Source organism: Lissotriton vulgaris, chromosome 5 (assembly GCF_964263255.1).
Source record: "Lissotriton vulgaris chromosome 5, aLisVul1.2, whole genome shotgun sequence".
Classification (NCBI taxonomy): domain Eukaryota; kingdom Metazoa; phylum Chordata; class Amphibia; order Caudata; family Salamandridae; genus Lissotriton; species Lissotriton vulgaris.
Genome location: NC_141693.1, coordinates 663,085,298 through 663,110,843, shown reverse-complemented (window position 1 = coordinate 663,110,843; position 25,546 = coordinate 663,085,298). Strand labels below are relative to the sequence as shown.

The following is a 25,546-nucleotide window of genomic DNA, read 5'->3' as shown; positions in this document are numbered from 1 at the left end:
TGTGCATGGGTGTGTGTGTGTGTGTGTGAGTGAGTGTGAGAGAGAGCAACACTGTGTGCGTGACTGTTTGGTGTGTATATCTGTTTACAACTTATGTTTATTTTTTTTAGAAAAAGGTAAAGAAGGATCTATAAGTGCCAATATTACAATAGGAGATAAACACACTTCAGAGTTCTGTCGTGCAAAAAGGATGGCGGTCTGAGGCAGCCAGAGAAGGAGAGTTTAAAGACCATTCGGCCTTAGACTGGAGTAAGGTTTCCTCCCATTCAGATCTTGACCTCAGAAAGCCTTCATCGACAGCTTAAAATGGATTTTATACGGGCCGTCCCATTAGAAAATCTTCTATTGCTATCTGTTGTATGCGCTGGCCAGGGATATGCAGAGGGAGAGCTAATATTGGTATACTCGATAGATACTTTATTGGCTCTGACTCTTGGGTTTCATTAACTTCTGGATGCAGAATATCAAGGAAACTTGTACTCATAGAAAGCTCTTGCTCATAAATTAGTGGATCTCACTAACACCCTCCTTGTTTATGTCGAGTAGATCCGTACTGCCAAGTTTGATATCAGCCACGACCTCCTTCATTATAAATAATGTTGCCATGGTTGAGGGAGTCTTCCTCCTCCATCATACTGAGCAGGAAGGCTCTTCCTATCTCTCTTTGGAGTTTTATAAGTGTACATTTTACTCCCTCCATGCATGCTTTCCTTGATCCTTCTATACTGTTTATTGGTCCACCCACAAACCTTTTAGCTGCATTGGACGTGGGGAGTGTGGCATGCAGCTGTCCTCACTTGAGTGCTTGTTTTTATCCAGCACATATTTCACCTTTCGTGAGTAAAAAGGTTTTTAGCGCTGGGATACCCACTGGGTGACTACGCGCTCTACAAAACAATAAATAATAATAATAATAACTCTAACCATTTCTGATTGACAGCCATATGTCTGGAGATTAGGCCTGGGCGATTAACTTTGCTCCGTTCACAGAGTTTTCTACACTCCACGCTCTGCGGAGCTTGCGGGGTGCACAAAATTCTGCTTCTCAATGTGCAGCGGAGTTTTTCCCCACTCGCGATCGTGAACAGTAAGTTTGCGATCGCGAATGTTAAGTTCGCGAGCTGCAACTTGGGTAGAATTTCTATCCGCGCTGCAGGAATACCAGCACAAACTTCAGTTCGCACTGCACTCCGCCACTCATGGAACTTCGTGGAGTTTTTTTGTAACTTCGCAAAGTTCGGCGTAGCAAAACTCTGCGAACTACACCCAGGCCTACAGGAGATACAAAGAGAATTTCTAGCTTACACCTTTGTACCTATCTCGTGGGGTGGTAGGGGAAGACATCCATTGGATGGATTGGATGATTGCATTGAAAAGAAGACCTTACTACACTAGACTTTTATGAGCTTCAAGTACTCTGTTTTATAGGCACCACTCTCCTACCTCATGGTCTGCCTTTACTTATTCCATGTTGTGGTCCCATGTTGGAACACTACACATGCATTGTCAATATGGGGGCCTAGTTAACAGATAATTTGTCCTCTCTTTTATATTCCATTTTAATTTTCAAGGTGTTCTAAAAGTTAGCTCTGCTGAGCTCTGGCATGACCCGGCTTTCACCTAACAGGATGGCATCTTCCTTTCAGCAGACCCCACTGATTGATTGAGTAAGGATTTGTAGCACACAATATTCACCAAAGGGCGACTATGTGCAGGAAGGAACAAGAAAGAGGAATTTACAAACTGAGTAGAATAACTTATGACTGGAGATTTATCGCTGAAGGGAAGGCGCCATTTTCCACAATTTCGGGCCAAGAATTTAAAAGGATGTTCTGCTATAACAAATTTGTTTGAATCAAGGCACTGAAACAGGCTGTGGGTCCTTGAATGCAGTCCAAAAGATGGAATGTAGCGCTGGACTTTATCCTGAATACAGGAAGGTCCAAGGCCAAAAAAACTGAGCATAGCACAAGACTTTAAATTGGATCCCTGGACTCACTGGGAACCATTGCAACCCTCAACATGGCTGGCACCCAATCGAATGTGCAAAGGTTGTAGACCAGTCTTAGGGCCTTGTTCTGAGTAGCCTGAAATGTATGGAGGGTGTGCGACCTCAGATTGCTCATTCCAGTGATGGCATGTACTAACTCCCTAGTAGGGACTATCAGTGGAAGCCACGGTGTGTGCGTTCCATCACACCTCACAAGCATTCAGTAGAAACTGTTCCGAAACTATGTATGTAACATAGGTGCTGGAAGTAAGGGTGGGTGGGTGCTGCAGCTCCCCAAAAATAAGCGTGCTGGAGTTCAGAAGGCGAATGAGCAATAAAGATGACTTCAAAGTTTGTTTTCATCTTGATACAATTGTGGTGCGAATTTTGTAGCCATTTCGATGCAAAATGTTCGATCTGTAAAAGTTCCATATTTGCCACAGTATGCTTCAAAATAAACTACATGGTACATACCACACCCCTACCACCCTCTTTCTGAATGGGCCAATCTCTATGACTTCAGCGATGTAACATTGAATGCAGCACAGGGCCGGATTGGTAAGGCAGGCACTCTGGCATTGGCCGTAGGGCTGGTATTTGAGTTGCAGCTGTGGGTCCATTTGTTGGACAGCGTAGTGCTGATTTAGGCAGTGTCGATACTGATAAGATGTCGCCGCCGGCCCAGTGGGGGCCTTAGCGTCCTTTCCGAGAAAGATAGGCATATGTTACCTCCCTTTTTCCAACGGGTCGAAGGTGACGTTCAGGGCGGGACTGGGAACCACAACTGGCCCTGGCAAAGTGCTCGGCCAGCCCGCCCACCCGCTGCGAGGGGGGGGGCGGGGTTCGGGGTTGCCGCCGAGCTCTTTGCTGGGGCCAGTTGCTGCAAAAACGGCCCTAAAAAAAAACGGCCCGCAGGGGCCCAAAACTGGCCCCCACCTGTGCGGCGCACCGAGGGATTGCCCGGTGCCCGCTATTGCCAGTCCAGCCCTTGTGACGTTCCCAGTCTCTCGCTGGACCAGCCCATTAATGTATGCCGATTGAGCTGAGGCAGGGAGAGGGCCTGAGCAGAAGTGGCCTCACTTATATTCAGGTGTGGTTCACTAGTGTGAACTAATCCGTACACAAAGAGTCCTTGCAACATTTGCATCTTTTTATCTCAGTGAAGTTAAGAAAACACCTCTTTTAGATAACACCCCTCCTACTTTTCATAATACTTAAAACACTCAAATAGTGTTTTGCAAAAAGGCGCAATCGGCAAATGAGGGCCGCTTTTTTTTTTTTTTTAATGCCCAAACCAATTTTTTATCCCAATTGATTCCAGATGCAGCAACCCACTCCAAAAATTGTTTCTGCACCTCCGGTATGCAAATCGGTGACATGTTCCCTGAATGGAAAATGTGCCCATTAATATAAAGCAATTGTAGCGCCATGTTGTTCTCCTACGGTGGCTTGGTTGTCCAAAGACATACAGTGCAGACAGGGTAGGGCTTTGTGTAGATTTAGGCTCAGTCCCACCCTAGGACCAGAAAAGCTGAACCCAAATAAGGAGGTAGGGTGGCTGGATGAGAACCTTCTGATGAGGGATTTCTGAAAGAGCCTGATGATGTCAGAGGGAGGTGTCCCAAGTGTTTGAAGTGAATCCTGAAAATGGAGTCGAGGAGTGGTGAAATAGCTGCGCTGTAAATGATTTTAGCAAAGACACAACTTTCAGAAGTTTACTTAATGGTGAGTCCGCTGGAAAGGTGCAGGACGCTTCCTAGAGCCGGTGCTGCACCGTAAACCCTTACGTTGTCTTTGGATCAGATGGACTTTACATGTCTTGCTGTCACATTTTCAGATTTGGGAATAATTACTCACCACTACTGCTGAGTGTGGAAGAACACCCGAACAAGGCACACTTTTATAAAGTTAACATACAACATTTTTTACACATCTTGATAAATTTGTGTCTAATTACTTCTGCCACTGACTCACATTGACAGCTGTGTTCCACGCTGCCGTACATTGCATGATGGAATGCAAAAGCCAGTGACGCGTGCGAGATTTCAGAAAACCAGCAGATGGCGCTGCTATCATGGAACATACATATTTAGCCAGAAAATCGTTTTAAGGTCAGTAAGTAGAGTGCGTTTTCTTTCAGGGGAAAAGAGATACATTTGCTGCTTGGATTGCCAGTGCATTCTATCGCATTCTCTCAGCTGTCTATCCAGATGTCAGATTGGTTCATATCTCTCTGCCGAGCCACATAATGTTTCTAGAGGTGAAACACGTTTTTTTTTCTGTCATCTGCATTTTGATGCACCAGCCGCGCCAAGTTGTGTTTCACCGCTAAACTCTTCTCAGTTGCGCTTGATTTGGGCGCCTTACAACCAGCTGCGTAGCAAGAATGGTCAGAGAAAGACAGGGCCTCTTTTCAGGGAGCAGCAGGTTCAGTATTTGATACCAGGGGCGTAGCTATCAATAGTGCTGCAACTAGTACCGGTCCTCAGTGGTATTAGGGGCTCACAGGGCCCAAGTATAGCTGTTTTTTTAAAATACTAAACCGGGAATGGAGACCATTTCCCTTGCTTGCATCAGGGTCCATGGTACCTTTGCTGAGTCACAACACAAATGAATGGGACATTTCACCCCCTCAGTCCTTTTACCTCACGCCTAGATAAGACTACTAACACACAAAAGAAGGCCCCCACACCTGTTCTGACGCCTAGTATAACGGTCTAAGGGACAGAGCTCCCGACATTGGAGGTGGAGAAACAGGTTCGAGTCTCGGCGCAGGCTCAACGTCCTGTGAGTCTGGCCAAATCAACCTCCCTGTGCCTACCAAAAAATAAAATGCAATTGGTCCTTGTGTAATGTAACTGGTGTTTCTGTAAAGCACTCGAATACCTTCGGATGGAGTTTGCACTAATAATACTGAGGAGGGGGGAAACACATGCATTGCTTAATTTGTATAATGGAAAGTGCTCAGAAGCTGGTGGCCAATGCAATCAAAAGTCAGCGTGCCGACTACCAAGGCTGGGTAGCTGTAAATCCACCTCATGCCTTTTTATTCCAGTGCCAGACACTTCCAGCCCCTGTACCTTACTCTTGCAAGTCCCTGCTTTCTCCATTTTTGATGGGTTTTCCGTCTTTCTCTGTCTTTCCAATTTGTGTGGTTTTCTGTCTCTTGCTCTTGGTAAATGTCTGATGAAGAAAAATAGGTGCTAGCACCTAAAAAAGAGAACCGGTGGTCACCACCACAACTACAGGCTCAAATTAAGCACTGAGAACATGCATCAACCCTCGGCTCTCCACTGCTTCCATTAAAGAATCGTGACATGTGTTTTGTGCCCTTGGTGGGACACTTGGCATTTGACGAACGCCAATATTTGATTCGTGGAGGTAGATTTACTAAGATGTGCACAACAGCTGCCTGCAGAAAAATCAGCTTTGTTGTATTGCGCAAAAGGTCAAATATTATGCAGGGTCGTATTACAGTGTCTCTCACGCAGATGATGTCATCATCCTCGCAAATGTGAGAAACGTCATGCTCGTGTAAAGCCAAACCCAATTTAGTAGGATGTATGAAGGTACAACGCGTGCTTTTACAACGCATACCGTTACGACGCAGGATTTACAACGCAAGTCGTTACAATGACTTGCGTTGGTGGGGGCTGGATAGTGAATAGTTTAATTTACTATTCCAACTCCAGTCCCCGTGGATAGTAGGGAAGGTGTTGGATAGTAAATTAAACTATTCCCTATCCTAGAGCGCCCTCCAGCGAAAGTCGTTGTAACGACTTTCGTTGTAAAACTTGTAACGACTTTCGTTGGAAAACTTGCGTGGTAATGGTACCGCGTTGTAAAACATTTGTTGTAAAGGATGTTCCCCATTTAGTATTGCATCATGATTCAAATGCTACTGAGCAGTATCTTACATGACTTTTATACACAAGGCATACAGTAGAGTACTCTTGTCTTCCACCAGGCGATTGGTCAAGAGTAACTTGCATAACATGTACTTTTCATGACTGGTACACATACTGTGCATTGAAGAAACAAGTCCGTTACCCCAGCATTTGCGCCTTGTTTTGACCTGTTTTCAGTCAGGGCCAGTATATCACTGAATGCTAGTTCGCTCTACTTTGCGTGACTTTAATTAAACTATGGGTTTGCTTATCTCATATGGGCACCCTTGTGCATCATGGCCCAAGGGTACCTTTGTTAGCGCATGGCAGCCCATTGCGCACCAGCGCCGGGGAAAAGAACATGAGTGCTCAGAATCTCATAGATACGGCACCATATCTCATAGATACGGCACATTCCTGCCCTTTTCTTTTAACGCAGTGCAGCTCAGCAAAATTCCTTGTGGCGCTGCCCTGCACCAAAATCTCGCAAATGAGGCCCTGAGACTTTCAGCACAGAAAACCTTTTGCCCATGAAAATTGATCAGCACCACAACTTGCACTGCTTCGCCTTTGTTTTTGTGGTCGAATAGAGGCCCACAGTACATTAGTAAATGTGAGGCGATGTGTCTCCTGTACAAGGGGCTTCTACCATTAGTCACTACCTGAGACTTTAAGCTCTTGTTTAAGTGCAGACTTTTCCAAAACATTCATCTGTATAAAAATAAATGTTAAACTAACCTCAGGAAATTGTAAGTTACCCACGTCATCCAGCAGAAGAGAGCAGGTAAGAGTGAAGGAGATGAAGTAAAATGAGATACCTGGACGTAAATGCTGTTTTCGTATACATCTTTCATTAAATACCAAACAGTGGCTCAGTTTTGAATTGCAAATAAGTACTTGCATGTGGCAGATTTACAAACGCCTTTATCCGGGGAGCATCCTTTACCACAAAACTTTTACAACGTGGTACCATTACCACGCAGGTTTTACAACGAAAGTCGTTACAAACACTTTCGCTGAAGGGCGCTCTAGGATAGGGAATAGTTTAATTTACTATCCAACACCTTCCCTACTATCCACGGGGACTGGAGTTGGACTAGTAAATTAGACTATTCACTATCCAGCGCCCCCCAACGCAAGTCGTTGTAACGACTTGCGTTGTAAAACCTGCGTCGTAACGGTACGCGTTGTAAAAGCACGGGTTGTACCGTCATACATCCCCTTTATCCATCAAAATAAAAATAATTGCCAATATTTTGAGCCCACAGACTGAGAAAGTTGGACTAGAAGGAAGTGATTCATGCAAGGATTTGACAGCAATTGGTGCCTTTTGAGATTACAATAATAGATCCCTTAAAACTGTACACCAGGGTCTTTATGCCTTGGCAAAAAGGAGGTTGGCATACAAGAGTAAGGATGGTGGTACCGGGCTGGCAGAAGGTAGTAAGGGAGGTCAGTACTGAGGTTTGATGGTGGGGGTCTGTGTTTTGAGGAAGATGGATGGCCTGTAGCAGAAGAAAAGAAGTGATGCTGATCAGTTCTGCAGTGCACTGGTGCACATATAATGGTGTTAATACCAGAATTGCATTTGTGCTGCATGTCATTTCAGAGGTTCACTGGTAGAAATGTATGCATGAGAGAGTGTGCCGGAAGTGGGGGGCTGGGAAGTGTGTTCCTTAAGAGTAGATGTTGCACATCAGCTGTGAACGGCATTGGCGGAAGGGAAGGAGTAAAAACTGGGCAGAGGGAAGTATGGGAAGGAGAGCCCGGTACCTGTAAGGATGGTGTGCTGTGCAAGTGAGTTTTGACGCGTATTGTTTGGAATTTAAACCCACCACTAGAGAGCGGCAGGCCCTGAGTGTCAGTTTGGTCGTTGATGTGTCTGCGTTGATGGTGTCAAGGGCCTGTGGTACAATGGGGCTCCCGTCTTTCCATTGACCCTCCAACTTCTCCCCCTCACCTAAGCCCAATGCCAATGAATGTCTGTGAGCTACCTAAGTCTCAGGGACCTCTTACCACATTCTGCAGCGTCCCCATCCCGTTGCTTTACGCCATGGCGAATCTTGCACTAGACTAGCGCAGACGGCTGCAGGTGGGAAGACGGTGCTTTGGTTGAACCATCTAAAAGTCAGTCTTTGACAATAGGGGCGGCAGAGCAGCAGAGACCAGTTTCAAAGCTTGTTCGACCGCCATTCACAAACGGATTCTCTGCATGGTGCTTTGTTTTACTCATCGGTCCAGTATGGGTGCAGGAACCGCCGGGCACTTGCTTACCCACCTCCCGCTGCCCAGAGATCCAGAAGAAGCGACTGCACGCTCCCTTCACCAAGCAGCAACAAAGACATCCTGGTGACATGCATGTCAGGGCTGGCAAAAGCCAACTGAACTGATAGGACATTTTTTTATCCCCCTCCTGCTCTGAAACTACCTTTGATAAGAAATGCATTACCAACTCGTCAGTTTGGCTGGCTGCTAAGCGAAGAGACAGCAGCCGTCTGCGTTCTGCGGAATCTGCAGTGAAACTGCCACACCACGTATCCTCACATCAGATGTGGGCTGCTGTGACAAGGGGCAGATGAACCCAGGAGTTATCGCACAGGGTTTTTAAGCCTATGCGACAGCTGACTCTTGGAATAATCATCCCTGCATGGCTCAGAGCTAGCTGGGGAAAGGTGGAAGCTGTATGTTTTCAACATATCCAGCCTAATGGGTAATCTGTTGTCTTGTAATGGGAGGGGTGGAGGAGAGATGTAGGCAGAATTGGAACAGCTCCTGACAGTTGGGGGCGGGATCGCTGTGGGTCCCTCGCGGCTGCCTGGTTTGCAAGATGGTGGGAAGTAGGTAGCGAACTCTTTAGGAAAGGAAGGTCTGCAGACTCAGCCAGAGCTGTGTTCCCAGCTCCCAAGAGGGCCAGCAAACTGCTCACAGGATCAGTGTTTTCTGAAATGGCGCTGCTGTGGTCAGCCGGGCAATCTTTTTGGGAGCGCAAACTCAGATACTTGTTTTCAACCGAAGAAACGTGCAGTCAGTGTAACCACGTCAGCTAGTGAACAGCCAGAAAGGCATTAGCAGGGAACTTTCCATCAGCTTCAGCGGTACGTTAAGGCCACTTCAGGATGCTGCCTTACCACCTTACAAAAAATGTCCACAAGAGGTCATAAGATTGCAAAAGGTTCTCAAAAAAGCATGTCTGCTTGGGGAACAGAGCATCCAATGGCATAATATAATTTTGAACTGGACTTTGAAAACTCTTCAACTAGAGATGCTTTCGGGGCTCCTCCGCACTTTAATCTAAGATACGGTACGAAGCATGCAGAGAAAGAGGACACCATGTACTCTGTTTTTATGGACCCCTTCCCACCATCAGCAAGGTGTACTGTTTGTATTTAGGAGTGGAAAGCAAACGGCCCCACAAAACACCAAGACAACATTAAGAAGTACCTTTTTAATGTTGTGGTATATGATTCCAACAAAATAAGCCTTTTATGTTTTGTCTCGTTGCCTTCCTTCTGAGGTGTTAAAGTACAGTTTAGAGCAAAAGAGAACAGTCTGTGGATCAACTTCACGAAGCACTGTGAGTGGTGAGGAGTGGACAGGGTGTTCTAGGTCTCAATGCTGCGGTGGGGGGGGGGTGCACTTTATTAAATGAACTGAGGAATGGCCTTTTCCTTGAAATATGCTGGTGCTGAATGGTTTACTATTTAAAAAATTGAAGAAAATGTTGCTCCCTACAAGAATTTTAACAAGAAAGAAGAAAAAAAAAAGTGTATTAAAAAAAACTGTGAATTGACATTGCATTTAAACTAATAGTTTGCAGAAATTTGCAGGTTTTTTTTTCAGAGTTTCGTATAGCGCAAACTTGACCCAAAGGTATCAGAGCGCTTTACATGAGCACCAGTTGCATTACAGATGGACACATTCATTTTGTTAGGCACGGGCGATTAAGTCATTTGCCCAGGATCACAGACTGTTAAGGGTCCCTGCCGAGACTCGAACCCGGTTACCCAGCTTTGAGGTCGACCGCTCTAGGCCCCATAATCTCTTACCTTATATAGGCAGTAGAAGCCGTGCAGCCAAAGAACACAAGATGTCCGCTGCAGTCTTAAGAAACTGGTTTAAGAATACCACTAAGGAAAGGCTACCCAGACATGAGGTAGGGTGTGGTAGAGGTAGAGAATGACCAAGAGGAAGAAGGGGGAGGTGCAGTGCTGTGAGGGAAGGTGATACAGTTAAGAGGATTACCCAATGAAAGTAAGGCCACATACAATGATGTCAGGAGTGTTAATCGGGTCACTAAAAGGAAAATGACGTAAAGTGAAATAAAAATTTCAATTTTGACTTTTTTTTCCCACTGGAGTTTTGTATTTATAATTCAAATACATCTAAACAACAACATTTTTGTCACAATCTTAATAAGGCTGTATTTTTGCATGCTTAATTTTTGCTTGGGTGTTTTCAAAATGCATCTCCTATGGGAGGTGTTTCTTAAGAGTAAGATATCATTTCTAACAATTTCAGGAGTAGTCAGCTGAGTTACTGGTTTGCAATCATTTGTTAGAAGGTTACCCACAAGTTCAAGGATATGCTAGATGGACGATTTATGATTGAAGAGATTTTGCAAGCAAATACTTTCTTGTTTGCCCTGAAAATAAGAATGGGAAAGCTGTGCAGTCAGTTTGTCTTCTCCATTCTGCGAGAATGTTGAGCTTCCTTTTCTCACACATTTTACTTCAAGAGCCACTAGATTCTGCGAAATCCAGCCTGCATCCAGTGATTGCACAGCTTTTTAGTTTTCAGTAGGTGATGGAGACAGCATAGCCAACAAGTGCTTGATGCGTTAAATGTGGCTAATGGCCGTCACATGATTTGGAGATTTTTATAGATCTTGCATACCAGGCTGCTCAAGCTGTCTATTGGAGAAAATACCTACTGTTAGTTTACTCGGACCCCACCCATTGCTTCCCACTGTTTGTCTTTAATTTCCTACTCTCATTTACCTGCTTCTTATTAGTAGCATGTGGATGCTTTACTTCCCCGTCTTGTGTTTATCCCCCATCGGGCATGGCTGCATACTTGGGTCCTGTCAATGCACACTTTTCTGGTACTGCTTATTTCTTTATGTGTAAGCATTCCATAAGAGTGCATATGTTTTCCAGCTGTCTCCCTCATATGCTTTTATTGCAGTGTTGCTCTCTCGCCCATGTGCTCCCCCAAGTGATCTCCTGCATTGCTTTATTGCCCGGGCATTTTCCTTGTTCAACTCCATGTGTCTGTCGCTCACCTGTGTGCTTTTCCTCTTACCATCGTGCTCTGTGTTGTTTTCTATCGGGTCTTGCTGCTTCCCCCAACTGTGCCCTTCATGTTGCTTCCACCACCCTACATTATCTCGAACGCTTCTGGCCCCTAGCCTTCCATATTGCTTTCACTCTCGTCCTCCTTGGTGCTACCCCCACCCGCTTTATTACAAAAGGCTTGTGTGCTATCTTTTTTTCTTTTAATTTACCGATTCAACTCAGATTGGTAAATGAAAAGGGAAAAATAAGCGCATGTGTCATTTTGTAGGTGCCCACGTTTTCGGTGCGTGTCTACAAAATGATGCAGCTGATCATGTTGCAGGCTTTTTTTTCACCTTTAGGCATGCTGCCCAGCACTGGGAATCCTACACAGCATGGCTAAAAACCACTGGCAATGTCAATTGGTGCCAAAGGTGAGATGTTTTGGCTTTGCCAATGCTTGTTTTCTATGCTGCCCATCTAGATTTTCAGATGAGCTTCTTCAAGATAGTTTCTCTTTGTTACTTGACAAACACATGGAGAATACCTGTTGGCCACGCCCTTACAGGCAGAAAGATGTAAACTTTGGTAATCTGACGATATGAGTGAATTTCCTGCCATTTAGCTATCCCTTTGGTGAAAATTACATAAAGTATTGGTGAAGAATTTGAGTGGCTTCAGCGCACAGTAGGACAAGTTTGATCACGGATACTATGTGACCTTGAACGGTAGCCTAAGAATCTGTGGTGGAGGCTGTGAATACCTTGGGATACCCAGCATTCATTGTTTTGATAGTTTTAATGGGACTCGTACTTTCGGACGAAGCCAGAATCACGCTGTGCCAACAGTATTAGCATGCGTTCGTTCAGCACAAAAATCGTAACAACGACTTGCTTTTAGAGGGGGCGCATTGGTGGAATGGTGTTGGATATAAAGTCTAACACCTTCCCTACTGTTGCGCAGCCTGTAGTTGGACCAGTAAATTAAACTATTCCAACATCCAGCACCCACCTAAGGCAAGTCGTTAAAACGGCTTGCGTGCTTAACACATGCATCTTAAAGACGTCTTGATACTAAAGGCGGCGTTCGGAGTGCAGGCGTCCTAAACGCATGTGGAATACCGTCGTACATTCAGCTTTAATGGTTCCCGTCATGGGGTAGATTATAGAACAGTGGGGCATATTACCAAGGGCAAGTATCGCCGCTTTTTCGGCGAATTGTGCCGAGAAAGCGGCGATACTGCTAGAGCCCTATTAACAAGGGTATTTTAAAGCCTAGCCCAAGCCCACTTTGCATGTCGGCGATAAACATCGCTAATGACATGCAAAGTGGGCGTTCCCACGTCCAACCCATGAAAAATGTGGTTGGAGGTGGGAACACCCTATTACCAAGGCAGGCGTTGGGAGGAAAAGACCTGCGATAAACTTGTTTATCGCAGGTCTCCCAACGCCTGCTCTGACCAGGCGTTAGGCATTAATAACATGGGGGTGTGGATCATAAAGCTGAATCCCCCCCCCCCCCCATATTATCAAGGCCCACATTAGCGCGTGAAAACAACGTTTGTTTTCATGCGCTAATGTGCCATATCACCGGATTTCAATTCGCCTACCTGATGCGCATTGATAATTGCGCGCCAAAACGGTGATGAAATATGGCGATAGCCGGCGATACGAGAATGTGCGTTGTGCGTTTTCCAATGCACTCCTTGGTATTATGCCCGTCTATTTTTATGTAAAAATTTTAATTTAATGTTCAATCTGCAGAAACTCTTTCTTATACCTGTACAGGAAAACTGGGCAAGGTTTTTAAATTTAAGGTGGCCCTCTAGATATTTAAATTTATATAGAGTACTGTGTGGTTCCCATGTATAGCCATTTAAGAAGGCTTTTGAACAGGCAAGTCATGTTAGGGGATGGAGTCTAGTGAAGGTGTGTTCTAATGACTAAATTCCTCATTCAGATTTTGGCGGGATACCCTGGATTGCTTAAATTAACAGTATCTTCCATATACAGCGTGGCTTTTTCCGGTTATAAGGGAAACTTGTGTGTAAGTCCTGTGTGCTGCTACACACTGCATGTCTGGATTATTATCAGAATGCTCTGATTACACTTTGCAATATTCTTACATGTCTTCATGACATTAAGAAAGGCATGAATCCCTCTGGTCATTTTTGGGTTCTTTTTCGGACATGGTCACAAGTCGAGAAATGGGGTATATGTTTAGGATCAGAGCGGGTTAGTGAAAATAGAGCCAAAAGGTTTCATAACCTGGTGTAGGGTGGAGCACACAGCACACAGCACAGTGCTGGCAAGGGTAAGAAGAGCAATGAAAAGAGGGAGAGAGGGCAGTGGGCAACATCACAGTGATGAGTGCAGTTCCCTACATAGAGATCAGTAGCCCACGGCCTGCAGGGCAGTTAAAGGACCTAGGCAAGCTTTGATACCACAGCATGTATTTTGTTATAGAGGGATAGGGAAGCTGCCAACAGGAAAGGAAGAGTGCCACCGACAGAACCAACAAATGTTAAAGATCTGCCTTGGAGGCGTTTTGTGCTTTCATGTCCTTACCCGGCAGACACTGCGCTGTAGCTTCCTCAGGCTTCCGCAGCTCATAACAACTTGAATTGTATTACCCACTTTTGAGCTAATTGTAGCTCGCATAACATCAAGCAAACTTTTAGAAATATGTTTTGTAAAGAAAAAATGGGAATATTTCTTCTTGAGGACCCCAGATATCTTTAAGATGGCACTGGGGAAAGAGAGACAGAGGTAGAGGTAGGCAGAGAGACAAAGAGGGGTTCCGATATAGAAATAGACAAAGGTGAGCTACAGAGAAAGAACGTTTACTTTCCAAGGGGGCTCCTTGGAAGGTGGGGCCCTGGGCAATTGCCCACTTTGCTCATGCCTTAAAAAGTCTCTGGGCTTGCATGAAAATGTAGTAACAGCAGAGCAAAGAGAATCCTTGTTACAGGGTGGTCGTCACTGGCACTGTGAGCAACAGTAGAGTCACTACGGTTTCATGAAGGTTTCTCTCCCTGGACAGCTGGTCCTCTCTGTAGTGCTTAGAAGCAGCTGAATCAATTGGTTCTTCAGAAGAAGGGCGGGAAGATTTTTAGGTCCCTCTTTGCCACAGAGATAAGTAACAGCGAGGGATTCTTGTACATTCCGAGAGCCTAGGCCTGAATCTAAAAGGGGGGGGAGACAGGAAATCTTTCTGCCCATAGTCTAATCCTTTTCCCTGTGCTGGAGCTCCACCGAGTCAAAAGGAGAACTTGAATATCTGATGGGTCACTACGCCATGCGTGTCCAACACCATCAGAGTTGTGTTAGCTACTGGATAACCTGGTCAGCACAACCACTAATTCATAATTTAGAGAAACATTCCTGCCAGCCAAAATGAATACATTTTAATCCTTCCTCTCCCCTTTTCCTAAAGAATCCTTATTTCTATAACAGTTCCGGAGCAATCTATATTTAACCTTTTCCATGCGTCGGCTGGCCGCCGGCGGTCCGACGTGCCAGTGGGCGTGTGCGGAGGACGGCCAGTGGCCGGCCAAACTGCTCATGCGTAATTTTTTTTCTAACCGCGGTGGAATATCCGCAGCGGCAAAGCGGTTAAAAGTGCCAACTTCTTGACTATGGGGTCATGTTGAACGTTCTAGCCGGCTGGATGATGAATAGTGTAGATCACTGGTTCTTACCCTGTGGTCAGAGGACCCCTGGGAGTCTGTGACTGCTTTACAAAATTAAATAATATTAAAATGAATACAGTAATGCGGTATATTCATTTAGAGAAGAAAAATTGAAAATGTATAACCTTTTTCTATGTTCGTCAATTTAACAAAATATTTCAATATTTGAGCATTTGTTTAGAGTATACTTGTTTTTGTATTGCTTGTGTATTGTTTTGAGGTTCTAATCATAGAAACTGCTTAGGTCAGAGTGCACAACTTCCAATAATGACTCAATGGGGCTCCTCAGATTCAAGTAATGAATCTGTGGTGGTCCACAGAGTTCAATGGTTAAGATCTGCTGGTGGAGATAGCACAAACAATGGGGCATTGGATTCATTTTCCTTAGCATCTGCAACAAAGTAACGACTTCCTTGAACTGTGCACATGGGAGTTTTGCTCCTGATCCTGTCTAAGCAATTACACATTGCTCCTACATGAAATTCTAGTAGTCGAGAGTGTTGGGTTTCACAAATTTGCCACTGATACCAAGATTTAATCCAATATCTGTGGTGAAAAAATCTGAGAGAGCAATTGAGCAAGCAAGACCTAGCTCCCATTCAATCAACTTTAACTTGACATTTGTAGTTTATTCCATTCAAACCAAACTGTCTCCAGCTATGAATACCGAGAGTGAGAATCACCAACAGTTGTACTTGGTGTCCTTGTGCTTTAAGGGATGAGGGTTTTTAATGAGACTTACAGAAAGGACAGCAGGTCTTTATTTTGAAGGACTGTTTGCATATGATGGCTGTGCCACCATTCAACTTATTTTATATTCTGTATGTATTCCAAATTATGCTTTAAACAACACTTTTTTCCTGTACAAATGTCTCCGGGTATAACCTAAATGAACTTGCACAGCAAAAACATATTGAAAAGAAGGAAAATATGTGATTTTACCTAGCATCGAAATCAAAACCACATGCAATTCTCCATTCCGACATGCATAAATTGTAATGTGCCAGAGACAGTACCACAGTGTGTGGAAACTGCGTTTACCCTAAACTATTAGAAAGGGTGATTCCTACGCCAAACTTGGATTCTGAGGCTTAGCTTTCTGCTAAATAAAAATAAGATGTATTGAAAAACACAAAGTTTTTGGTTTATTCCAAGTTGTGTCTTATAGGATAGACACCAATTCAAGAGAAAACTCATCTAGCGAACATAGCAAAAGCAAGTGGGCGACTTGTACTATTTTATCGCTCTGCTAAGAAATCGCGTCCCATAAATAAAAAAATTCTCCCATCTAGAATGGAAAGAAAACTGATATACCACCCTGTAACTGTCCATTTTTACTTTCAGAAGGAAGCATGAATCACATTTAAGATTGTAACTAGGGGTGGGCAGAACTTGCGGAATTTTGGCTCTGCAGAGTTACATAAAAACTCTGCGATATTCTTCAGAGTTCTGCCAAAGGGTGCCAACGGGCACGAATAGGCATGTTGCGCTGTGAGTTAGCGCCAGTAGTGCATTCTGTCCTGAAACATCTGAACAACACTATGCGCCAGATGGCGCAGCTCCTTAAGTTGATTTTGCTGCTGCTCCAGTAGATTTTATACTAAAGCGACAGCCTTCTAACCCCAAACGGTTGCAATTTCCTCCGAGCAACAGGAAATCGCACTAGAGGATGCTCACGTTCACCAACTTACCTTTCTGGAGGTGTGCGTGAGAACAAATTCCACCACGTGGTGATTGGCGAATTTGACCAGAACACCACTTTACAAGAGTAATGCGGAGTTGCCAAAATTGAGCGGGTGGAACAGAATATTTTGCCCACCTCTATTCATAACTTTCAACCACAGAAACCTTTCTAGCAAAATTCTTCACTTTCTAGTTACAGAGTTACTCCTCAACACTCCACATGACTCCAAAAATCAAGGTGGATGTGTGGTTATCATGTCTCCTTACTCCTGCCTACACCAATGCATCCTCCTTTTCATTCCTTTGAGGTCTCGACCCGAAGGGGAAATATTTTGAATTAATGCCTCTTGACTAATTGCTTTTTAATGGTCTAGATGTTTGTTTGTTTTTTATGTAATTGTGTGCACTTAGGCTTTAGGATTTCGCATATTTTGAAAATATATTAAGAAAAAGGCGAGGCAACCTTATTTATTAAAGTTGCACCAAACAATAAATAGCTTGACTGAATGCATGATATTTTGAATATGGGAGCTGTACTTTCATGAGAAGGTTCCTGGTGTCATCAGATTTTAAAAAGTGTCTGTTTACCTTCCGCTCTTTAGATGGGATAAAACTCAAATTCTCGAGATGTTGTAAAAAGCTGAAAGTTTAATGGTTTATTTTGGAATGTAGGGCCTTGTTTTCTTTTGAAGGTGCTCAACGAAAGTTGGTTTTGCACTCACCCAGGAGAGCCAAAGTTATGCTGCATTCGTGGCAGAAATTTCCAAAAACTCAAAACCAATAAACATACTTTTCATAAAGCTACTAGACTATACTAATGGCTGAAGAGCAATTGCTTCCTCTTGTCTCACTGACAGTGCAGATTTTTTTTATGGTAATAGCAAGTAAAAATATAGAGATTGTGGGACCTTTTTACACCACTGCGTCAAACACCTTATTCAAGGTGCCTAAACTGGGAATAGATAGAATAATATAGGAATTGCCTCATTGACATTGCATGACCTGCCTTCCAATACAGTTACTTCTATAATTAGTTTTATAAGGATGGGAGTTGGTGATGAGCTGACTTCTTGGAAATTGCTGTGGATCAGTTGGCCATAGAAATGTCAAATGACAGTAAAAAGATATTTATATTAGGGGACATCTGCAACTGGCGACTTCTACCAACTCTCCAAACTTTCTGACATTTTCATAGAGGGATAGAGGAATAGGTGGATCCAGAACGAGAGAGTGAGGCCAGAATAAGAGGATTATACATAGTGCGGGCCGTCTTCAGCCATTTGCCAGCGGGCCAACAAGAGCAGGCGCCTCACTGCAGAGGGCAGGATGGCGGGATAGGCCTCAAGACCTGAATGTGTTTTTGACAGACAAACAGAGACATGCCGAGCCTCCAAAAGCTGAACATCTCACTCTGAAGATAGTCTCCAACAGCTCTTTCCCTCCCCAGCGCTCCCACTAATTTTCAAACCTCTGTATAATATGAAATGGGATAGAACCTTATTCCATTATGGCCGCCATCGTTCACTGCCCCCATCTGGTTGCAGATGACTCTGCAGTAGAGAAGCCCTCTAGAGGTGTTTGGAAGTCAGCCCCTGGAAAGTCTCCTTGGGCTCACTGTTGGGGGAGGATTTTCCAATAGAGCTACAAGGAAAGTATTACGAAGTGACATGTACCTTTTATACGGTATATGTGCAATATTCTTAATGAAAAAAACCTTTAAATGATTCTGACTTCCTGTGCCATGCGCTTTGAGGAACATCCATTTCTAACCCAGGAATGACTAACCCGTGCCTCTTGGTCCTGTGGTCCTGTGTTTCACTTCGATACTTACTCAAGCAGAGGGACTCACAGGACTCTCTCCTTCAGACCTATGTGTACAAAAACAATCTCTCAAGAATTGGCGGGTTATTAATTCATCAATTCTTGCTTGAAAAGAAATATATCCTTGAATTTGTTGACAGTACACAAAGGGCAATTGATGCCAGTTAAAGACACTGCATATTGCTAGACTAAGACTAGGTAAAACCCCTGTTTCTTGTTTTTCTGCATCCATGAGCAAGTCTGGGAAAGTAACTAGCGTTCCCGACATCTCTGCGTGTCGCACTGTGTCACTTTACTGGGCCTTGCGGCTGGAGCTGGAAAGAGCCTGGTATGTGGAAGCGGAAGCCACAGGCGTGGAGCTAAGTCAAACCGACACGCTCTCAAATGTTCAAGCCTGGCTGATGATTGTTTACATTAACAAGATTATGTTGCAAGCACAACTTACAGATATTAGGGCAGGCAGCCCGGCATGCTGGTGGATGTGCAGCAGGACCTCAGCCCATGGCGAGGAGGGATACATTCTGTGGCGGTTGCAAGGCTGGCCCTTTCGCTGCACCAACCTGAGCAAAGTATAGACGTTGCTATAGAGTTTAGTGTTCAGCAGCACACTGATTATTTCTTCTTAGAAAGATGCAGAAGAGGTCAAGATGGAGTTCTTCCAGGTGCGAAACCTAACAGCGTAGTTCCACTGACCGGGCCTCATTATGATATACTGCTTTAAAATGCCTGGGCATGGTAGCTAGGGATAGATCTGTGCGTATGCATTGCAGTGCGCTGACACCGCCGCAGTGCATTTATGTGCATCCTTTTTGTGAAGGGTATGGGTGGCTGACCCTTCAGACTGTTCTCTCAGCCATGAGGAATCCTAATTTTCAGCTCCGCAGTTGCTATGCTCACCATTAAGTCTCATGTGTTTGTTCTAACAGCAGAAGAGGCAAAGACTTCATTAGCCCAAAACCATCTCCCTAGGCCCAATAGCACCATCCGACGCAGGCTGCAGTGACGCGGGTGCAATCTGCATGAATGCATCTTGTAACAGCGCCTCAATGATCGCCTAAAAGGGCTGGACTTTTCTTAAAGCTGGAGTTCTCCCTGAAATAGATAATACATAACCTATGCAGGACTCTTTTCATCCCTTTTTATTCTTCCACTGGTGTTCCCAACCCCTGTTTTGCTTGTTTAATGTATGCGTTTGCACATCTTTTTAAATTTAGAATAAGTGTTTTCTGTTGACGGTGTTTCCGAACCAAAATGGCCTCCAAGCAGTGCGTAGTATGGATATCGATAACAAGACCAAGATCAGTTTGGAAACTAAGGAATCTGCCATGACAGGCTAATACCTTGTGATTCCCCTGGATATCCTATCTGCGTAACATAATAAAATGGGAGTGATACATTTGCAGAAATATACACTTCCTTCATATGATACCGAAGGATGCACCCATCAGACCTTTGGGCTATTGTAACAAGTTAACTAATTCCATTGAATTTGTTCGCATGCAGAATATGAACAGTTGGCTCTTAGCTTCAGTTGCTGCATTTGACATTGATAAACTTTATTCATTTTTAGTGGTCAACAGAGTGCTCTAAAGCATTGTGAGGCCAGTGCAGCTCATCAACGCTCATTAAGCACGTGTTGTTGTGGCTTTCATAATATTCTGTCATGCTAGACCACTTATTTGTGAAATGAGTGGGTCAACTATGGCAATCATAGGCAGACCTCTTCAGCATTTGTGTTGGTAGTCTCAGTACACATATACACATGGAAGTCAAGCTCCCTGTTGCCTAGCGTGAGGTCTATTAAAGATGGGTACCATGCTCTTTGTCAAGCGGCAGAGTGCTATAATGCTGCATCAGCTCTCTACCTGGTATATAAGCTCCCTGATTTTCAGGTCAGTCAACATATCACTTTTTGATATGGTTACAATAATAACATTCAGTGGCTGCTAGTGACTTCTAAGAGGCACTGACCTGGAAACCACTGTACGTGTGTGTGAGGCGGAGGTGTGTGTGGGTGTGTGTGGGTATGTGTCTAGGAGCAGATTTAATGTGGCTATATATAATTTCATTTTAATAATGTACTAATTTATTGGACCCCCACTTCTTAAAAACATTCCAATATCATTACAAGTGCAAGCAAATTTAAAACGTGCACAAAAACTAGCTCATAATCTTAACCAACATGTAATAAAGAAGGACTATTTTAAAACAGTTCTTAAGAATTTCCTGACTACAAAGATATCGGGGAGCCCAAAAGAAAAGAAAAATAGAAAGCTAGGTTGTCTGACCACACCTGACTTTTGCCTAAAATATGCCACAGATAGATTTTTAATGGCCGCTGCAAAAAGTGCATGGGGCATATCAGCAAGGGGAATCGATATTTATCGCTCAGCGGGCTTAGCGGGAGGAGAATTATCGCCGGCTAACGCTGAATTTTATCGCTGAGATAGCGTGCTATCAGCAACGCTTATCTCAACAGCGATAAAATTACAGGCGCAAGCTTCCAAATGTGTGATTATCGTTGGAAATCCAGCGATAATCACACAACGTTTGGCGATAGCTTGATGATAGGGCAAGGCAGACTCAGCCACCTTCCATTGGATATCAAGGCTAAGGCAGACTGAAAGCAGGTGTAAGGAAAGTAGTGCTAACCACTGTTAGCGCTACTTTTCTTATCGCTATGCATGTTAGCATGCTGCTTGATAATTGGACAAATGTCGGTTAGCGGTATTTCTCCTGTTATTTTGGGGAGGAACGCCCACTTTGCATCTCCATGCTGATAGTGTGATAAATGTATTGCCGCTTTTCATCCGAAAACGGACGCTAAAGCGGCGATAATTTTATCACCGGCCCTTGATGATATGCCCCCACTTTAATGAAAACAAATGTGAAAAATGTTAATGGCGCTCACCCAGTGGGTCCGAACTTACTTCAGTGACAACCTGAGTAAAAGGCCTAAAACAGCGTAGGAGCGAATATTAACTGGCTCTCCACCACCCTCTGATTTTTCAACTGATGTCATCTATATAAACTTCTTGTTTCTTGCATAAGCAGAAATTCCCTGAAATGAGTTATTGTTTACCGTATATTTTAGAGACATCTTGATGAGAACCATGTACCGTTTGATACTCAAAGCCTCATCAGTAACTCCACACATATTAAACAACTTTGTTTAATTCAGCGAGAGGTCGCGAGACCAGCTAAAATGTTCCTCCATCTTCTCATAGACCGACAGTCCACTTACATTCCTGCCATCACTTTCAAACAAATTGTCACTGATTGAACCCAACAGTGACAGAGCAAAATCCAAGCTCTTGACTTTTTTACACATATGCTTTCCCATATTCAAAAGTTAAAGGGTTAACCCAAAGGGCTTCCCATAAAGAACATGAACGAACTTTACCCAAATATGTCTGAAGCAAAGGCACAAAAAGGAACCCACATAATCCATAGTAAACCTCCCTAGGGCCAGCAGTGCAGGAAGTATTTTATCGTTTACAGAATAAAAGTGCGAGACCCAATGCAAATTACCTTGGAAAATCCAAAGATATTTATAATCTTGCACTATCTGCGGACCTTGACTTTTTGCTTTGCTTTCAGACTATCATAATGGTTAGATAATTCTATCACAATAACATGATAGGTAATTAAGTTGATGGTGTCCCCCCAGTGTGGAATCCATGATAACGATGTCATCAGCGTGTAGGACAGGAGCGGCCCGTGCAGGTAAGAGCAGTGGGGCGTGGGGCCGGGCTGGGAGGGGTGGGGGTTTCCACTGACGAACACAGGGGTGGAATTAAATAAATAATTTCTTTAATTTTTATTTTTATTTTGAGAGTTTTATATAGCGCTGGCTAGACCCAGGAGGTATCAGAACGCTTTACATGAGAAGCTAATATGAGGCAAACAATGGCATACACGAAGATAAAACGAAAGTGATACAACATGTAACATAAAAACAAATCACGAATACATAGATGTGGAAAAAGCTATACACCACCAGTAATTAGGAAGATGATGTTGGAAGAAGGACAAATAGTTACCAAACCAAAATAACATGATGATTTGGAGAGACAGGTGCATGTCACAGGTTAGGACCCTCAATATTAAGTTGGCCAAACATGTTATACAAGTAAAATAAAAGAATAGTGAAAACAATCTGTGAGATGTACACATATAATAGATTAATGGGTGCAGGAGCTGTACAAATTAAATAGTTTGTAGGAGAATGTACAGGAAAAGTATAAATATTACTGACAATAAGTAAAAAGGTGAGATTGGAGATTAAGTGCAATTCCCAAGTTATGATCCCCAGTAATATTTCAGGAGGTGAATTTAATTCTCCCTCATCGTCATCTGTCGAATTTCCCCCCACCCTCCTCCACCCGGTCCCACTGCTCTTACCTGCATGTGCTGCAGCTGGTATAGCAAGATGCTTATAAGCATCTCATCTACCTTGAGATGGAAACAATGCATTTCATGCAAACAGATCAGATATAAGTCCGACATTATGAACTCAACATGAGTTAAAGTACACACCCCTGTTTAACCCGTTGACCATGGCGGGAATTCCGCCACGGTGCGGGTGATTTATGACTGGGCGTGGTCAGGACGGCCCCCGGCTGTCCTCCGCACACGCCCACTGTGACGTCGACGCAGGCAAAGGGTTAAAGTCAGCAGTTGTGACTATTCTCCCCGAGTGTGCACCAGGGGTCGTATTATATAAAGGGCCACTGGTGGTGCAATGGCATGTGCTCCCATTTTCTGCAAACCCGTAGCAGTTTGGTATTACAGAAGGAGTATCTCTTTCAAAGACAGTCTAGGTGCTGCCCGCACTGCAAAAGCCGGACCAGTTGTTTCAAGCAGCGAGCCCACCCTCATCTAATGAGCTGCCCCCCAGGCAGGCATGAGTTTACAGCTGTCCTGAGGTCAGTGCACTATCTCTTATAGGGCATACTAACCAGGTTTGCACCTTGAGTACCTATTTAAAGGTCTTCTGCAGTGCAGACCAGGGCAGTGCACCCTATATAAAGTAGGATCACAGGGGAGGTATTATGTATGGGGCTCACTGTCGCTGGTTCAGACACTACACTCTTTTACAAAATCTGCAATACCCCCAGTGCAGATGCAGACTCTTGGTTGCCCTGGCGAAAGGCATAAGTGACACGCAAAGTGGCTGTTTGAAGCCGCTGCTCTGTCCTTCACAGTGCAGGAAGCACAAGACCTTCTTGACAAAGGGGGGCAGATATCCCAGTGCATACAGGTCCAGTGAGTGGTGTGCATAAAGTGGGCCAAATTCATAAAGTAACTTAAAAAAAATGAAGGCAGCATAAAAGTATATAAATACTAGCCAACTTTGACCAGAGAACAGTACAAACAACTGTACTGCACACAGCACAGAAGTTTACGAAGCAGACATATGTAGGCTATTTATGCGACTTTCAATGGGTCCAGCAAATTTCAGACTTTTACGCACATACTTGGGTTTTTGCCAAAGCCACTATCAATTGAAAATGAATCTAAAATATATTTTAGTTTTTAAATTTCTTCCATAGCTGCAATGTTTGTATTTCTCCCCGAGTACCATTTTCAGGCCGCATAACAAAATGCGAATTAGATTATATTAGATCTACGTACACTCTGTAATGCTCCAACTTCCATTTCATGTCACCCCAAGAATGGCGACTTCTCAAGTCTACATTTTTTTTTTAACTTATGACAATTGTGTGTTTTTTGTTGAAAGTAAATAGTTGGTGTGGGAAGGAAACCTCGCGGGTGGGTTCCTAAGATGCTATTCTAATTTTTCACATAAATAATGACATGCAAAGGCATCGGATTAAAGCTGAAGTATGGTATACCGTGTTTTGGAAGCAGTTTCATACTTTGATCAATCAAATCTATCATTGTATATCCTCCGATTCTCAACCAAAAGGCCAAACAGATGAGTGTTCCATTGGTTAAAAAATGACCAAAGGCCACCCAGATGAGAGTTCCATTAGTTAGAAATGACTATCATCTTTGACAAAAGGCTAAGATAGGGCATGAAAGTAGAGAGTTAAATGAGAAAAATGTTAGTAAGGGCACCTACAGGTTGAAAGGAAAGCACATTGCTTTACATTGAATGGTGCCAACTCCTGCCTTGACTCTGAAACCCAATGCTAATTTTCATGAACAATTTCAAGGTTGCTTTGAAAGTCCTCACCTCATAACTGAAAATGTAGACTCTCATTATTTAGTGGGCTGGATTTCTCCCCTTTCAGTCTCACCACCCTTCCCCAGAGTTACTGAAATTGGGATGCCTGTAATCTTGGTGGGTGTACTTAACAGGGATTACAATTGGAACCCTAAGGTTTCTCTAAGAAAGAAAGCACTACTGGGGGAATCAGTAATTCTGGATCTAATCCCCCCGGTAATTCCTGACCTTCCCCCATAGTTACACTCAGAGATTCAATTTGCTTTCAGGGTTGTTGCCACAGTTCTCAAACTTTGATGGTGCTGCTGATTGCTGTTAGTTGCCTCTTTGGAAGTAAGGGGCCATTCATAATGACAGCCTTAATGCTATAAATATTTTTCAAATCTGTTGAATCTTCGATACATTTGCATAAGTGTATGAATCTTGATAAGCAAGACTGACATTTAATTATGCGATCACACGACAAATGTATGAAAATCGGTTTCAGAAGACTTGGTTTTCAAATTACTCAGTGAGTATAGAACATTATGACAGTATGTCTGCAAGGGAAACACTTGTGCACAATTTAACCTATTTTGAGCCCTCCACAAATTTCTGTATATTTTTTAAGTTTATAGCCTGGAGATTGTATATTGTCAAAAAGGAGTCTGGTTTGCAGGCAACACAAATTCAGCAGTAGATATCACAAAGCAGGGCATCCTACCTTCCTGTGCATTATTTCATTAAATTGACTTTGGTGTAATCCCAGATTGGTAAACTCTCACCACCACATAGAGAAGTGGTAGGTGTTAAATTGCATCTTCTACCTAGACAGCATAGTGGTTTGAAGCTTAGTCATATTGCTTCTAGGCCTGTCAAATATGTGGTCAGTCATTAATACTTATGCTCTGCTGCACTTCCAGTCCTGTATTTCAGTCTTTGAGAACTCTTCGTGGTATGGGTGTTGAGATGAAGTTGCTAAGATGTTGATTCTCTTCAAAGGATTCTGTGATGTGTTGCAGTCTACCG

At 43.7% G+C, this 25,546-nt stretch overlaps 1 protein-coding gene across 9 annotated transcripts in view; it reads left to right on the top strand.

Annotated features, from left to right (window-relative positions):
- Positions 1–25,546, top strand: part of KCNMA1 (potassium calcium-activated channel subfamily M alpha 1) — a 1,464,982-nt gene that overhangs the window by 1,160,623 nt on the left and 278,813 nt on the right. The gene's annotated exons all lie outside the window — the stretch shown is intronic.